This window comes from Trachemys scripta, chromosome 13, assembly GCF_013100865.1.
Source record: "Trachemys scripta elegans isolate TJP31775 chromosome 13, CAS_Tse_1.0, whole genome shotgun sequence".
In the NCBI taxonomy this organism is placed as follows: Eukaryota; Metazoa; Chordata; order Testudines; family Emydidae; genus Trachemys; species Trachemys scripta.
Window position 1 is genome coordinate 34937963 of NC_048310.1, and position 18012 is coordinate 34955974.

Genomic DNA, 18012 nt, shown 5'->3' on the forward strand with positions numbered 1-18012 from the left:
CCATACATGAGAGAGACTGTGTGTGTCAGGCATGACTGCTGGATTGCTTTGTAAAATGAAGGTGATTAAACAGAATACCTTTTGCTGTGTTCTTTTCTTGAGATGCTAGGACATGCTCTCATTATGTGTGGCATGCTTGTTAAACATAATTGGGCTTTGTCAAATTTTCTTCTCTGCTATTCTTATGATTACAGTAGTCTCCTTTTTTAATCATAAAAGTCTAGTGAGAAAACGTCGGTAATTTAACGATTTTTACATCTGATATTTACCCATAGTCCTATTTTGTTAGCTTGGATCTGTACAAATTTTGCAACTTTTCTGGATAGTATCTTCGCCAAAAATATAGAACCCTCTGAAGAGTAGTGAACAGAATCCCCAAGGACAGCTATGTAATAGCTTGCACTGAGCTGTCCTTAGGGCATGCAAATGATTTGTAACTTTTATGTCAATATTGTTAGGGACTGTGTGTTTAATACTTTATCATATTTACAGTTGGCTGCTTTAGTAAATTCTTTGCATTTAGATGGAATTAAATGAGAACAGAGTTGGGGGGAAGAAACAAACCCTAGCACAGGTAACTCTTGAAGAAAATATAGTGCAAACAGTTATAATTACATATTCGCTCAGACAGTGGCATCTAATAATTCAAAACGTACATCAGTTTTGCAGCCTTCCATCTTTAAGAAAACAAAACCAAAAAAGTGTAGTTATCATAAAAATTAGCTACTGATGGCACTAGCTGGAGTCTGTTAATATCCCTAAGTCCAAACCAGCATTATTTCCTCTATACTAGTCCTTAGATTTCCTGACAAATCTTGTTGAATCATGCTGTAATCTATGGTAGGCACTGGCACCTGCTAAAGACCCCAAAACTCATTTCATTTGTGATCTAAGCCCAATTCTGGGCTCAGACCCAAAGAGATGATGGGTTTATGAATTAACTAGTTCTGCCAAATTGAACTGCTTCAGATTGTCTTTGGCCCAACTAATACAATTGAATGTCGCTCCCAATCTAAATATTTTGGTGGGAAGAGACATGCTACTGTTTAGAAATAATTGATGCATAATGGAGACATTGAAAGAACCTAAGTAACTAATGCGTTTTCGTGGATCTGACTTTTTTTTTTTCCTCCACCTACTGAAGGTTTAACCAAAGATGGTTGGAACCTGTGTTGCCAACATAGATGACACAGTTGCGCAAACAACAATATTTTGGCCTGACAAGATGGTCAATAGGTGGAAGATATTGTTATAGTTAAAAACGGTCATATTAATGTTAAGCTCCATTCAACATGCCAGATTTTTTGTTGAAAATGGGAAAAGGAGAGATTGATATGAGAAAATGTGAAGTATAAACTTGTAACATTATGTAACCACGGGGAAACGAAACAAACTATAATGCACAGGGGGTCCTGTGGCACCTTTGAGACTAACAGAAGTATAGGGAGCATAAGCTTTCATGGGTAAGAACCTCACTTCTTCAGATGCAAGAAGTGAGGTTCTTACCCACGAAAGCTTATGCTCCCTATACTTCTGTTAGTCTCAAAGGTGCCACAGGACCCCCTGTGCATTATAGTTTGTTTCGTTTCCCCGTGGTTACATAATGTTACAAGTTTATACTTCACATTTTCTCATATCAATCTCTCCTTTTCCCATTTTCAACAAAAAATCTGGCATGTTGAATGGAGCTTAACATTAATATGACCGTTTTTAACTATAACAATATCTTCCACCTATTGACCATCTTGTCAGGCCAAAATATTGTTGTTTGCGCAACTGTGTCATCTATGTTGGCAACACAGGTTCCAACCATCTTTGGTTAAACCTTCAGTAGGTGGAGGAAAAAAAAAAAGTCAGATCCACGAAAACGCATTAGTTACTTAGGTTCTTTCNGAAAGCTTATGCTCCCTATACTTCTGTTAGTCTCAAAGGTGCCACAGGACCCTCTGTTGCTTTTTACAGATTCAGACTAACACGGCTACCCCTCTGATATAATGCACAGCACATTCATCTGTATCTGAATCATTCCTTTGCTTTCCGGTTAGATTGTTAAAGATCTTTTTTTGCATTATCTCTTATTGGTTGGAAGTAGAGTTGAGTGAATGCTGCAAAAATAATTTGAAAATGTGGTTCTGTAAAAGTTTGTTTTACCTTCATTATTTATAACTACAGCAAGAGCATCAACTGAGATTGTGACTCTGCTGTCTTAGGCTCTTTATAAACACTCGCTGAGACAGTTACCAGTCCAAAGAGCTTACAATCAGATATGATAGACAAAGGGTGGGAGAAAGGAAGTATTATCCCCATTTTACAGATCTGGAACTTAAGGCACAATGAAAGACTTGTCCAAAAAGTCTGTGGCAGAGCTGGGAATGCAATTTTGGGCTCCACAGTCCTTTTCCAATGCTCTAATCACAAGACCATCCTTCCTCTCAGCAGTTCATGGGCAGACATGCCAAACCCGTGAAAAAAACACAGAAATTGGGCTTGTTTTTGGCTTAATTGGCTTATGAGTTGCTTGTTGGCTAGTTTTTGACTTGTAGCTTGTTGCTTTTTTTTTTTTTTTTTTGATTGGCTCCCAACAAGCAGGGGCAAGGGGGAGAGAAAGTCAGGAATGCACAGCGTGCCCACGCCAGTCCCAGACTGCACTCTGGGGGGATTTAGTCACATAGAGTGTTGAGGTTCTCAGGGATTGGCTTGTTTTGGCCTTGTTTTGAAATGGGATTAGCTTGATTTTAGGCTTATTGTGAAAATCAGGGGGCTTATTTACTGTGTGAAAGTTGCCAACTGTGTTCATGGGCCCTTTACATCGTTGCTTTCCATGAACTTTTACTCTTAAGAATATTGGCTAAAAGCAAATTTAAGGTCACACTCTCAAATTCTCAAGGAAGAAACTTATTCTCTTTCCATGAGCATTAGCACCAGAAACCTGAATGAGTTCCATTAAACCATTCAGGGAATAAAATATACCATGTGACTTATTTGATTAGTCACAACTAAGCAGTTTGAATTCTGGAGAGAAAGCTGTAGAATAAATGATCTGTGAAAAATTTAATCAAATATATTTGAATGCCAAATCCAAGCAAATCACAACCTGTTCACAGGCAGCTTAACACTCAGAAGAAGGTTAAATTTGTTTAAATGGTTGGTTATGAATTAGTCACTCAGCTCAAATGCCTGTTCTGAAACTTACAAATTATCCATGTTACTTATTTCCATTCTCTTTATTCTTTCTCCTGCTCTAAATTTCCTTTGACTCATGCATCCCTGATACCTTTTCTTCAAGTTCAGAACAACTATCTAGGCATTTAAGAAAGAGGTACTGTACAGATAGCAGGATCAAAAATGCATGTGCAAAATACCTACCACACAGCATGGTGTTGGAATTTTAGATTTTTCTGCATGACTTTTTGAATGAATCTACACATTTAACTTTTTATTGTACACAATCACTGGACACTGACGTAAGAAAAGCCCCTGCCTAGAGTAGGCTGAGGGGGGTATGATTGCTCTCTTTAAATATATCAAAGGGATAAATACCAGGGAAGGAGAAGAATTATTCCAGCTCAGTACTAATGTGGACAGGAGAACGAATGGATATAAACTGGCCGTGGGGAAGTTTAGGCTTGAAATTAGACGAAGGTTTCTGACCGTCAGAGGGGTGAAATATTGGAACAGCCTTCCGAGGGAAACGGTGGGGGCAAAGGACCTGTCTGGTTTTAAGATTAAGTTAGATAAGTTTATGGAAGGAATGGTTTAAGGGGACAACATAATTTTAGTCAAAGGAACAGCGTGCCATGGCAGGTAAATGGTATAATGGCTAATGAGGGTGAGGCTGGAGAATCTTGCCTACGTGCTCGGGGTTTTACTGATCGCCATATTTGGGGTCGGGAAGGAATTTTCCTCCAGGGTAGATTGGCAGAGGCCCTGGAGGTTTTTCGCCTTCCTCCGCAGCATGGGGCAGGGATCGCTGGCAGGAGGATTCTCTGCTAATTGAAGTCTCTAAGCCACAGGATTTGGGGACTTCAACAGCAGAGTCAAGGGAAAGGGTAGGGACGGCTTTGTGGCCTGCATCATGCGGGAGGTCAGACCAGAAGATCATAATGGTCCCTTCTGACCTTAAAGTCTATGAGTCTATGAGTCTATGATAAACTATATAATACCAGTCTGGAAGCTGATATGATTTGTTGGCCTTAGTGGAATATTCCTACATAGCTATCCTTGTTAACTGGTTTGTTACCTACTAATGGCCTCTTTGCTGTGCCAGAGTGACAGGAGTTCTGTAAAGACAATGGGGTAGATAGGGAATGGGACACTTGGGGATTGGTAAGTAACAGACAATAATCCTTTGGTGTGATTAATGAAGAACATAGATGGGTTATTAAGAAAGTGCTTGTCCACCACAGAATAGTGGCTCTTCATGGGACCTTGAGGGTCAAGGAGGGATAAAATGGAGAAGGTAGAATGGGTGAGATCTCTCCGTCTCCATCAGGGACAAGAGAAACATCATTTAAGGATAGAAACTAGTTTGAGTCTAAATTTTTCTGTGTCTTGCACCAGTTTGCAAACAGGCTCATGTACATTCTTTTGGGTGAGTAAAATAGATGATCAATAGTGTTTAAAGGTGCAGTTTAAGATTCTGGTATTCCAGGTGTTAAAATATAACACGTAAAATTGCAGACTCGCTTTTCTGAACCCTATTAATAAATGAATGGAGACTATCTTTAAACACTGGGCACTTCCCAGCATAAATGGGGCTTTAAAATAGTGATTGATAGGTGCTAGGAAAGAGCAATGGTAGGTTAGGCTATGCTGATTTCTTGCTCCAAGATACATGGAAAGCATCATTCAGCATTTAAAGCTAATTTGCTGCCATATCAGCAAAATCAGCCTAATGTGCTAGGATCAGACAGGGGTCTGTATCTAAATAGTCGTCATCAGCGTGGATCTCAATGCATTCCCGCATCTTGAAACTCAGCTATGTAACATTGCACCCGTTTGCACGCTGGTGCATTATAGCAGCATACCTGGAGTTGTTAATTTTGTATAATGTGCCATAGTTACAGCCCATAATACTCAGTGATCTCTGAGCAGTTAACAGACACCAATCTGCACACAGCTTTCCTGCCCTATGGATCAATTATTTATAACATTTGACCATGTAGTTTATTAAAATGGTCTTCTTGATTCCCAGCTGGGGTGGTAACTAAATTAAGACTGTACTGTAGCATTCATGCTGGCTATCCGTAGTTAATCCAGTACTGCTAGACCCAAGCATTCAAAAATCATGAATCAGGCCAACCAAATTAATGAGACTTCCTTAAAGATCACGAGATTTTAAAAATAATGTATGTTGAGTTATTTTGATTTGCCTTCTGGGTTATTTAGAGATGATGAGGACTAAAATGTTTTATCTGGAATTCTCATATAATCAGGCACTGGGGTGTGTTTTAAAAAAACCCCAACCCCCACAAACACCAAATATTGTGAGACTATTAATAAAATTGCAAGAGTGGTAACACCATTAAACTGTAAAGACCAAGGGAAATAGTGCAAAGGAACTGTACCAAATCATATAATTTGTATGTGTATATACAAAGTAAAATGTAAATTTCAAGAAACCCTGGGCATGAGAGCAGTAGATGTATCTAGAGAGAACCATTTATAACTCCATCTGGTCAGCACGCAGACACCTATTTGCAGACCATTGCTATCAATTACTTCCTGCTGCCCCGCTTTTTAATTAAAAGCACAAGAGTAGTGGCTGAAATTAACCCTGAAACAAAGCTATCTTTGAATAAATCATATTAATAGCATAGCTTAATTCATAGATAGCAGCAACAAAAGACAATCAATATTAAACTGTAGGCAGGTGAGTCCCTTGTGGTTTAAATACACGGGGTCCGCGTTTTATAAGCGCCCATCTCCCACTTGGCATCCCATTAAGTGTCCATCTTTCGAAAGGGCTCAGCTGGGTTTCAGAAGAGCTCAGCATCCAATATGTTGAGCCCATTCGAAAATCTGGCCCAGGAGGCAAATTGACGAGTGGAACACTCTCCTCTCCCTTCTCTACCACTTCTGATTAGGGCTTGTTGCGCTTCGTTCTCCGTCCATATTTCTCAGCTCTTTAATAATCTGCTCTGTGGCCAGATTCTATCCTAGATGATGCCTCCCACAACTCCTTTGATTGACTTAAATGAGGCTGCGTGGATGTAACTTCGGGAAGAATTTGGCTTGTGTCTAGCAGTGACTTCCCAAATGCAGAACAAAGAACCAACATTTTTTGTGATTCTCTCTCCCTTAGTCTCTATTCTGGCTCTAGCTAGTAAAAGAATCACATTTCCAATATTTTCTTCTTACTCCCCTTACTCTGTTCCCCTCTCCTGTTTTTAATATATTCATTCTTTCTCTCCTCCTCTCCCTTTCACCCCTGTAACTCTGCTCATTTCTCTCTCAGGATGAAAAAATGGAAGACTGGAAATGACCCTTCTCCTCAATCTTCATTTATAAAATCCCAAAGTATCTCAGAACACCCTGACCTCTCGAGTGTTAATATGACTCTGGTGGGAGCAGAGGTTAGCTAAAGACTGGGCACAATATACATATTTAAGTACTGCTCAACTGCAGGGTCAGTCATGTGCCCTGTAGAAATGAGTTGTTGATCTCTGGCTAGTTCCTGGTTTACACCTTCCTGCATCACATTTGTCTTGGCTTTCTGGTTGGCTTTCTTGGCGGAGGCCAAGAACTAAAAGGACCTACCGATCCCCCAAGGTCAGAGTAGAAGTTCCAGGCTGGAACACTGTATTGTATGTGTATTGGGATGCAGGCAGGAGAGAGAGCTCGCACTGAAGTCTGTAGCGCATCTGTTCTGTGCAATAATGAAAGGCCATCAGACCTTTCACTAGTACTAAAATATTAAAGTAGAAATAAGAGTGCTCCACAGAACAATACAGAGGTTTGACTCCTCTGTATCCTATCTGACATTCACTAAGGCTTCCAAAGCTTGATCTAGCCACATGTGGTGAGAGCTCCCTTTGAAAATCAATAGGAAGGGTGAAGTATAAGTGATCCCTTTCTCCAGCACATCACCTGCTTTGGTAAAATATTGCCATGGCAGGCTAACATTTTACACCTGCAAGTCAGTGAAGTTTGGAGTCGAAGTAGAGATGCTCTATGGGAATATTACATCCAACAAATCTTTGTGTGGAAACGGCCTCTTGAAACCTGCACTCCTGTCCAGCTGTTATGAAATTGTGCCTTTTGAAGTGTTACTTAGATCCTTGCTGATGGCATAGGTTGCCTCCTTTCCCCACACACACACACCTCTCCTCCTCAGAAAGAAAAGAGGAGGATAGCATCCTGTGTAATCCAGCTATTAACATCCCTTTGGCAGATGCTCGTTCCTTTGATTTAGCTGTGCCACGTTAGCACCATAACTCTTTCCACTAATAGCTCTTCTTGATGCTTATCCTGTAAGATGCACACCCACTCAATACTTCAACAAGTATGAAGGAGACAGAGTTCCTAGGTACTTACATTGCTAAGAAGAACTGACTGCAGTGAGTGCAAGAAAGGTCTTTTAAAGACCATGGTGGGTGGAAAGTGTCTGTAACTGTATTAATGTAGAAAAACAAATGAGTGAATGCAAAAGAGCATAAGAGTTCCTTTGAGAAGTGAGCAATTGATTGAAGAGACTAGAGGCCAGATTCCTGACCCTACTAAACCTCTGTGCTACTCTGGCTTAATTGGCTTTCTGAAGGTACCCCTGGCATGGGGCTCATAGCAGCATGGCTGTCCTCGGCTGCCAGAAGCCATCAACATCCGAATGGAAGTTAGAGCAGCCCTGAGCCTGCCTTCAGTTGCACCAAAGCCCAAAATTGCCTGTGGCTGGCTTCAAATCATGGTGTACCAGCCACCTTTTGAGGTCTCCCCTGAGTCCAGCAGTGATCACCTACATATGAAGGTGTCATCACCTATCTCTGAAATGTAGCTACTGCCCACCTCTTGTAGCCTTAAAATTCCACCTTTCCTTCAAAGGATGTCCTGCCCTAGTGCATGAATTCCATTGAGTTCCTGTAGAAAACACACTTCCATCCTGCGGGAAAGGTGTCTATTTTATGCTCCTGGATTGTCTCATACCCAGGTGAAACTGCGAGAGGAATATAAGTAAGCAGGGAATAAATACTGAAATAAGAACTTGGCCAGGACACCTTGGTTTGCAACCCACAGTCTTGTGAAAAGTAGGATCTTCAATAGGATAAGATCTGCAATGACTTGGGGTCTGTCTACACTGCAGCTGGAAGCGTGCTTCCCCATGCAAGTAGACAGACGTGGTACCTCTGCTGGAGCAAGCACGCTGCAAATAGCAGTGTAGTCAGAGGTGGTGGCTGAGGCTAGGAGCCTGAGTACATACCTAGGCAGTGCTTTGTACTTGGGTGGCTAGCCTGAAGTGCCACCCATGCTACACGGGGCTGCACTGGTTTAGTGCGCTAGCTCTGCTTGAGATAGTGTCTGTCTACTCACATGGGGACGCACGCTCCCAGCTGCAGTGTAGATGTTCCCTTAGTAGTTTGTTCTGGAAAACAGCATCTCCACAGACCAGAGCCCCTATCGCCTGGTGGGACAATACTTCAGCACTCGGAGGAAAGCGTGCTGTGTACTGAATCACCACCTCTCTCTCTTCTACGGGAGTTGATGTTGGCCACCCCTGTGAGCACTGATCATGTCAACCCATGCTTCACTCATGAGAGCTGATGATGGTGACATAGCCCAAAGCGATGTGGCTGCAGGGACTTAGATTGTGTTACTGTTTTATATTAGTAATGGAAGGTGCATCGTCCCCCTCCCTGCAGTCATGAGATGGGCATTTGCTAACAGGGGTCAGGGTGGAGGAGCGAAGGGAAGATTTACTTTGACACACCTGATGCAAGAACAGAAACCTCATGGAGCCAGTCTCCATGGATCTGATGGGGAGTCAGGACTCATTTTGTAGGAGAGCCTGGGATAGGCCTTGTCTGTATTCCTAAATTCCTCTACACACGTGATACTACAACTATTAAGCAAACTTTTTTATATAACGGAACATTTTTCTTTTCCTTTGCCCTCTCCCCTAGAATCTCCTCCTTCAGCAGGCTTCGTCACACCTTGCTTATCCTTCTATTAGCAGCACAGGAAATGAAAACTGCTGTTGAATCATGTGGTTTTTTTTAAACCCATCATATTAACCTGCTGCAGGAATAATAATAAACCCTACATGAAGTAGAACAATTCTTTGACTTAAGGAAGTGATTGTGGGAAATGAATGAAATTGAACGTTTAGATTATAAAACCTGATTTTTTCAAGGTTTTAACATTGTAGCTGTTTTAAACTGCTTAGGGGTGAATTAAATGAGTGTTTTCAAAAGAGCTGTCATCCCAAACATTGTTTTAAGCAGCAACTTCACCTATTTTAACAACGACAACAAAAACATTTCATTTCCGTTTCACCTGTGATTTTTTTTGTCAGTCTTTACTTTAAGGCTAATTTTATTACAAAATAGCTTTTGTTCTCAGTTAATTGCTAAAATGGACTAGTGCCCCATTAGTATCTTGCAAACAATTGGCTGGCCATGTTTATTTCTTGTGTTACTTCACTGAAGTCAGTGAGTTTACATAATGGAATAACTTGGCCGATATTTTGAAAAGCTTGTGTGTCTAATACATTTAGAAACGCGGCTGAGAAGCGTGCACTGGAGGTGGTAAGGACAGTATTTTTGGTTCAGGGATAATCTGCTGTTTACTTCTTGAAAATGGTAGGTGAGCCTGACAATCGGAGAATCGGAGGTGATGGGATGGAAAGGACATTCCTAGTCATCTGAGTCCATGCCTAAGTAGTAGTGCAAGATTGTGTGCTGTGCAGAGCTCCCAGCGGTCACACGTCTCCTCAGCCAGTGGGGTGAAGCTAATGGGGGTTGCGTGTATGGTATTAAGGGCAGAATTTATCCATTAATATTTAATCTCCTCTAGTCTTTGTGACCTCCAATGCAGTTGTCTTGACTAAGTCTAAGTGACTTCACTGCCAAATTAAAATGGCACAAACAATGTCACTGCAAATCCAGAGAGATCACACTTTGGGGTGGATGCAGTTCTGCATTTTGCAGGAACGGACACGGCGGGAAAGGAGCCAAACTTTTCCCACTTCATAATATTTCTGGTTTGGTTAGAGTTCAAAATGCTGCTGTGACTGATGTTCAAACTTTTGGTAGTGTGGGATCTTTGTGTAAAGGGGTTAGAGCTGAGTCTTCTGATCTGTGTCTTCCAGACTATGATTAGCAAGGGCAGCAGGGCTCAAATACCACCTATAAAAAGATGGTCAGAGTTCCTCCTTACATTTTGTGTTTCAACCCTGCAGTTCTGCATTGAATCGAATGAAGCACCCCACCCAGCCATACTCCTTGTCTCTTCCCAGGGCTGAATTAAGGCAATCTGGGGCCCTACACACACCATGAGACAGACTCTGTTTTGGCTCCACCTCTGCCTCCTTGCCCTGGCCCATGTTTTTGGTGGTGGGGTCCTCCTCCCATCCCAGACTGGGACAATTGCATATGGGCACCTTCTCTCCTGAGGCTTGGCAGCAGGGCTCCTCTTCCTTTGGGAGCTGCAGAAGTGGCAGTCATGGTACCCTCTTCCCCCCAGAGAGGCAAAGGTGGCAGCAGGGCCCCCACAGAGCTTACCCCAGCAGCTGCAGCATATCTCCTTGAATGGTGCTTCTCTCCTGTCACACACACGCTGTTGGAGTGGTGTCAAGGCATCCAAAGCAGTGCATCTTGGAGTTAATACCCCTGTAGTGGTTCTGCAGCAGGATTTCTTCTCCTCTGGGTCGGTGGGGGGCCAGTCAACCTCACTACGTCTTTGGGCATTGCCTGTCACTGCCTGGGGAAGAGGATATCTGTTATCAGCCCTCTCTCGCTGGGCTGCAAGGACTCCGCCCTCTGTCACATCCTGTCCTTCCACCGGCAGGTCCAAATCCAACGGCTGGCAGCGGTGCGTGACGGGGTGGCACTAGAGGGGTCCTTTTCTGTGCCCTACCAGGGAGCTCTCTACTGGGTGGACTACTCCTTGGGGGAGGCCTGGTGTTACCTCTGCTGGGCGACGGGGCACATCCAGAGGGACTGCCCCCTGGCCCAGCATGGAGGGGTGCCTGGGACCTCCGAGACCCAGGAGGGAACCCGCCCTGCCATCGCCGGCAACCCTGGTGGCCTTCTCCTTCTTCTATTGATCCCGCTTGGGCCCTGGGGGCAGCCCCCCCATTGCACCCAGATGAGCGGGTGGGCCCTGGCTCCATTGTGTGGGGCCTGTGGAGGAGAGGGCGGCAGGGCCATTACCAGGCGAGGGAGAGGTCCCACCCCAGGGGTGGGTTTCCCTTTCCCCTGTTGTCCCCCCCTTGCCTCCTGGACCTCTAAGTTCATTGTCCTTGCCCCCTGACCCCAACCCTGTTGGCCAGCCCTCCACCTTGGAGGAATGTGTATAGTTGGCTCCACCTCCTGTATATTCTGGCACTCGTGCTCCACACATCCTTACCCTCGTGTCTCGCCCTGATACCAAAGGGCGGGACTATCTATCTATCACCTGTGGAGGGTGAGGAACCCCGGTGGGCAGCCTCTCTTCCACCACAGCCTGCCAGGGATATCGGTTGGCAGCTCCTCCATGGAGCCGTGAGCACAGGCGTGTACCTGGCATGGTTCACCCCCATCCCCGACACCTGCTCCTTTTGCAGCATGAGGGAGAACCCAGCACACACGTATCTTGAATGCGCCAGGTTGCAGCCCCTATTCCGGCTCCTCCAGAACCTCTTGTTGAGATTCTGGCTGCACTTTCCCACACACCTGTTTATCTTCTCACACCCTGTCCCTGGCCCCATGAAGTCACGAGACCTCATCAACCTCCTGGCCCTGGCCAAAGTGGCCATCTTCATCAGAGGGAGGATGCTAGATGAGGGGGTGCTCTGCGACTGTGGGGCCTGTTTCCGCTCCTCCCTGGTGTCACACATCTGGCAGAGTTCCTCTGGGCAGCGTCTGCTGGCTCCCTAGGCAGCTTTGAGGGGCAGTGGGTGGTGTCCAGGGTTCTCTGCTCAGTGTCCCCCTCTGGATCCCTGTGACCCTGTGTTTTGAATCTGTGACCTTCACTCTTGACCCTGTTATTCATTAGTCATCCCCCACATTCAGTTGGTTCCTGTGTCCAGTGGTCCCTCCCGCAAGGCTGGAGAAGGGGCCTTTAGACATGGGCGGGCGTAGGATTTCCAGTAAGGCCTCACTACAATCCCATATTGTCAAGCTCTTTCTTAACCACGAGGACAAGGAGCTTCCTGTTACAACATATTAAATCTTAACTTCTAATATAATCCCATGACTCCAGGATCTGGGGCCCAGTGTGCAGGTCTGTAGCCTTAATCCACCCCAATCCTTCTTTTTTGTAGCCATTTCCCTTCAATCCTGTTCTCCATCTTCCTAAACATTCTAGCCTGGGCCACTTTAACGGCTAAACCAATTCCACCTTTGGTGACTACTGCAATCAATGCGGATATAGTGAGGAATTTGCTTGTAATGATATAGGAATCGGAACTGCGGTGTTAAGAATCTACAGAGGCACTTCAAAAGCACGTCGGTACTATCGATATTTTTTGCAGAGTAGGATTTATGTTTAGTTTATAAAAATGAATGCATTTTCTAAAACCTTAACTCTGTTTTGAATATAATTCCACAGAAAAGCTATAGTGAGAATGAACAAATTAAATTAATGTCTATAACTAGTAAAGATGTAATGAATATTAAATTTAAAAACCTAAATCATACAGCACATAGGTATGTTACCCATAACTGAGGGTGAAATACATCCTGGTTTGGAGGGCCAAAGCAATACTTTCCACCACTTGAGCTCTGCACTGGGGCTGCTGATGGAGCAGCTAAGTGAAGTACTCCCCTCTGTGGGCACCTAGCGTGCCTGCAGTTTTGCATCCCCGTAGGTTAGCATGGAAAGGGTTAATGGTGGATTTGTGTTTACCAGTAGCACTAATTCACTAGACTTCACTCCAGTCTGCAGCCCAGGGGTATGAATCGCCTCCTTCCCTTATTATAGTTACTTGAGTGTGAGGTGATCCCTCTGAGATGCTGGGGAAGGACGTGATGCTGGAGAAAAGCGGCCTGCTGGCTTCTGTTTCTGGCTGTAATCCAGCCTTGCTGTGTGGCTGTGGGTAACTCATCCAACCTCTGAGCCTCAGCTGAGCGTGAAAACCTGGGACCAGAAACTAAGGTCCTGGTTCTGAAACCGGATCTGTACGCGGGAGCCTCTTCGCTGTCAGTTGGGGTTCCAGGCAGGCCAGTTGGGGTGGATACCCATGCAGTATTTGGGCTATACCTACTTTGTGCAGGAGTTGGGAGGCTTGCTTAATTAATGCTTGTAAAGCTCTTTGAAACCCTTGGACTGTCAGGTGCACCAAATTCCATTCATGTGTGACTAGAGTAACTTAGCCCCGTTAGTACAAAAATGTTAGTTAAACCTCCAGGAAGGGATTTTAAAAGCTGCACAGGGATTTTGAACATCCGTTTCTTATTGAAATCCATGGAGGCTGGGTGTTCAAGTGTTCTATCTAGGTTTGAAAATTTCAGCCCTGATTGTCTGTAGGTGAACCCATCACCTTGCAAATTTCCCTCCATCATCCTGCAGTCTAAATATATCCCTTTCAAAAGATGCTGTATCTCTTAACTCTGCCATCCTCTCCAAAATTCACAGCATGGTAACTAAAACAAGAGAACATTGTGGAGTTCCTTATGAGTTTTCGAAGCCATCCTTTCCCTGCAGCAGAGAATATTTCACAGGCCTTTATGTAAGCAAGATTCTTGGCAGCACAGCTGAGTAATCATTGTTACTTGTGTCTTCATCAGGGTCTTGGTGTGCATTCCAGATGTTCATACGTTGACTTTCTTGCTGTCTCTGTTTACCAAGCATTGTATCTTTAATTACAGGCTCTTTTGGAATTCCGGTTGGTTTCTATTTTTGTGTGGATGTTTGAGGGTCTAATTAAATTGATATAGGAAGTCTTGCTTGCCAGTAACGATGGCGGCACAGCTTGACGCTGCTGAATAAATACATTCTAGTTGTATCATGGGTAGTGTCTTCCCCAGCTTCTCCTGATTCTGAGGAGAAGTAAGTCATCAACATGATGTGCTTGCCCACCAGCAAAAACTCCATATAGAAGAAACTCTTGCAGGTTTAAGGACTGAGAAGTGCCTTAGTCTGTTATGTTACTCCCAACTTTATTAATGGCTTTGGCTGTCGACTCTTGATCTCTGTTTAGTGAAAGGAGACCCTCAATGTTCGTATGTTTTTTCCATTGGCCCTAATAGGAATCTCACACATTGACCAAGGAGAAATTAGAGCCTTTTAAAGAATTAACAGTCTCTGCTCTAGTGACAAATTGCAAAACATAAAAACAAAAAGGAGGAAAGTCCTTACATGCCCATGATCAAGATCCTAGAAATTCTGGTGCTTGCCAGTTTCTAGCAGGGCTATCCAACTCTGCCAGTGTATGTTAGTGCATCATTTTTTCTAAAACTTTGCCACATGAGTGGCATCTTAAGATATGATCCATAATTCAGCATCCCCCACCCTTTTTTTAGTTAACTCCTGAGCTAGGCTAGGTCACATTTTGTGTTTAATCTGTCCTTGGCCATACTACTACTGTATGATAAGGTCAGGTCTTCTATGATGGGATTTTTCCCTAGATTATACTCTCAGTAATGCATTTCTCAGGGTAATAAATTGGAGGAAAATCTTTTCTTGTTAGGATTTCAGTGAGATGAGAACTGAGCTCCCAAACAGCTCTTTACTTGTCCCAAAACATTGTTAAAAAGCTACATTTCTTACCACCGATGATTTGCCCCCTCCGACCATCACACTTTGAGAGCAGAATGTCTCCTCCACCACCTTAAATAGCTTTTACTGCTTCTGCATTGCACTTTATATAGTGTCTTTGATTCAAAGCACCAGAGAATAATAACAGAAGGATGCAGCAAGGAAACAAAAAAATTTGCAGTAATCAGCATTTAAAACACAAAGATAACATCTGCTGATCCTGTGCGAGAGTAAGAAGAAAAGAGGAAAGGAAAAACATTGCATACTAGAGGCAGAATACAATGGGTATTGTTTATAGGGGTGTGTCCAATGGTCCTGTGAATGAACCTGTTCCAGTCAAACTGAGGACATTAAATGGGGCTCGCTTGATTTCTACTTCTATTGTTTGTTGTGGGGCTCCGTGCTATAACCCAGATGCAAGGCAATGTTGCCCACTTAGCTACATTTAAAAACAATTGGATTTACAAATAACTGCTTCCTGATAGACATGCCCTTGGCAGGCTGCCCACATATGGCCCAGTCCTGAAAACCTGAAGTCAATGGGAACACTCAGATGGGTAGTATTTTACACTTACATTTTTCACTGTTCTCACGGGGAACCCACGGGAATGGGGGCTGGAGTGGAGGAATTCTCAGACATGTTCCTTGTGGAGACGTCTCTTCAATTCACTCCATCTGGGTGTACGGTTTACCCCTCCCAGGGGTCCATTTCCAAGGGATCAGTTGGTGTCTAGGTCCATCTACACAGAAACCAAGTGCCAGCTCTGTCTCCAATACACCCTCCCCACGACTGGCAGAACTGACGAAGTTTTAAGAGCCAGCTGCTGTTCCGAAGGCCCAGTGATGCAGTCTATCAGGCCTTCGCTGACCCCTTCTGAAGGCCTTGTCACCCTGACAACCCCTGCTGAAGGAAAACCCACTCGGACCAGGCTACCAGCATGACTTAGTACTCCAGAGGCCTAGACGGGCCAGGCGGAGACACTGACCAATCAGGAGCCAGCAGGCCAGTTAAGAAAGCTTGGCGGGCTGCTTCTCAGGGGCAGTGTGAGGTGTCACTGGGATGGGGAGGAACTCCTCAGTGCTAAGCCAGAGCCCCTAGGCCAGGCCAGGCCAGGCCAGGGCCTTGCCCTCAGCACTGCAGCTAAGCACTTGAATTTGAGGTTTACGTTCTTTATTTAAAGGCATAGACAGCCACATTTGGGGTTATTTTTTTGATTAACCTGTTTAGAGACTGATGCCAAACTTATGGCAAGGGCCATCATGCTCCAAACAGGTGTCCAAAGCTAGTAGACTAAGGCAGAGAGCACCTCCCGTACCAGGCTTGGTCCCACAGGGGCAGCCCCACCTGCCACATGTTCCCTTTAAGAAGGGTTGCGGGAGTGAAACGCTAATGCAGCCTGTATGCCTATCCAAATGGTATCTAAACCTTTTCAGGGCTGCAAAAGTGAGTAGTAAACTCTTGTGAACAGGCCTGTTTCCAGTATTCTCTGTGTGGTCAGGCTGGGGAGATTACAAGAAGTGTCTTTCTCTCAGTGAGTAAAAACCTCACTTCTTCGGATGCATAGCTATGCATCCGAAGAAGTGAGGTTTTTACTCACGAAAGCTTATGCCCAAATAAATCTGTTAGTCTTTAAGGTGCCACCAGACTCCTTGTTGTTTTTGTAGATACAGACTAACACGGCTACCCCCTGATACTTTCTCTCAGTGTTTCATCACTGTTTTTTCCTGTCCCTTCGAGAAACAGGAAGAGCAGGAGAGGTGAAGGGGAAATTATTTGAACTTTTGAACCTCTTCACAGCTTGGGTTTGGATTTGGGCTGTGTGTGAGTGAAGAGTTGGGTCCTATGTTAATGCACACCCATTTGCCTATCACTACACTTGACTCAGGTAATGGTCTCTTTGTGTGTGCATATTCCCCCAGGTGTCTTATGTTCATTCCAGTGGCTGAACCTCAAAAGGGTATCTATACTGAGGCTGAATGAACCCCACTGGGTCCAGCTGATGTTGGTTACACAAGCCAAACCCTGCAGGATCTGTCTGTGGAGATTGGCAGTGGGCCAACCTCTGGTGCCTTCCCTTAAAGGTTTTGAGTTCTGAGGTTGGTTTGACTTTTCTAATATGGGTCTTATTGTATTGGAACTGGGGTGCTCAACCTTAAATATTATATAATATTGAGTCATTGTCTTTGTACAGTATCCATTTTGAGCCTTATATAGGATAGGCGATACCCTAGGTAGAACATTGATTTAATGTTACTTAATTAAATAGTATTCATTTAAGTAACACATTGTGCAGTTCAATTTGCCTCCTGGGTTCCTTCTTTCATGCAGCATTTTCTCCTTTGATTTTTTTTTTAAATGAATTTATGACCCAGAAAATAAGACTTCATTTTATGACTGACTCTGAGCTGGCTGCTGCAGCTTTTATTCCCTCCACAATGAAATCTTTCTTTTGTTTAGCCAAATACTCCTTTCTAGTCCAAAATAATGGGCTCAGGCTTAAAGAGGAGATGATGATTTCCCCCTTTCACGCTGAGCATGTGAATTTTGCAGCAATATATGGGAAAACCTAGGCCAACAGTTATTTGTCTCAGTTACCTATCAAATCCCAGGCTTCACAAGAGTTCCTCATTATTAATTGTGTTGTGCCATGATGGCCAACTCCTTGGCACAAGCACCTTGTCTCCTCCTCTTTGATCCAGCGTGAAACGCGAAGTTGATGCTTAACAAATAGAAACAGGAACTCACAAAGGGGTTCTGATCCTGCCCCCACTGAAATGCTAAAGGGTTTTGTGGCAAAAAGTCTATTGACTCTTTAGTGGGGTGTAGGACTGGGTCTGGCTGGCTGGAGAGTCAGCACAAGGGTGTGAGTACAGTACTTTGAAGTGAGAGCTGTCATCTTTCCATTTCCTTCTTTGAGCAAATACTTCACTACTGAAGTGGTAGGCTGGATGGCTTAGGACAAAATAGAGTATGTATATGAAGCCTGGCACCTCTCTCCCTGATAGTAGTGACCAGGGCCGATGAGGGGTGGGGGGAAGCTGGTACAAATTACTGGGGCCCGGCTTCCCCCCCTCCCGTCGGCCCTGTTTAGCCGGTCTGCCCTTGCTGGGGGGGACCCGAAC

The 18012-nt window shown here is 44.2% G+C and overlaps 1 protein-coding gene across 4 annotated transcripts in view; it reads left to right on the top strand.

Moving 5' to 3' along the window:
* The window catches only part of NECAB2 (N-terminal EF-hand calcium binding protein 2), a 366975-nt gene that overhangs the window by 68693 nt on the left and 280270 nt on the right, over window positions 1-18012 (top strand). The window lies entirely within an intron of this gene.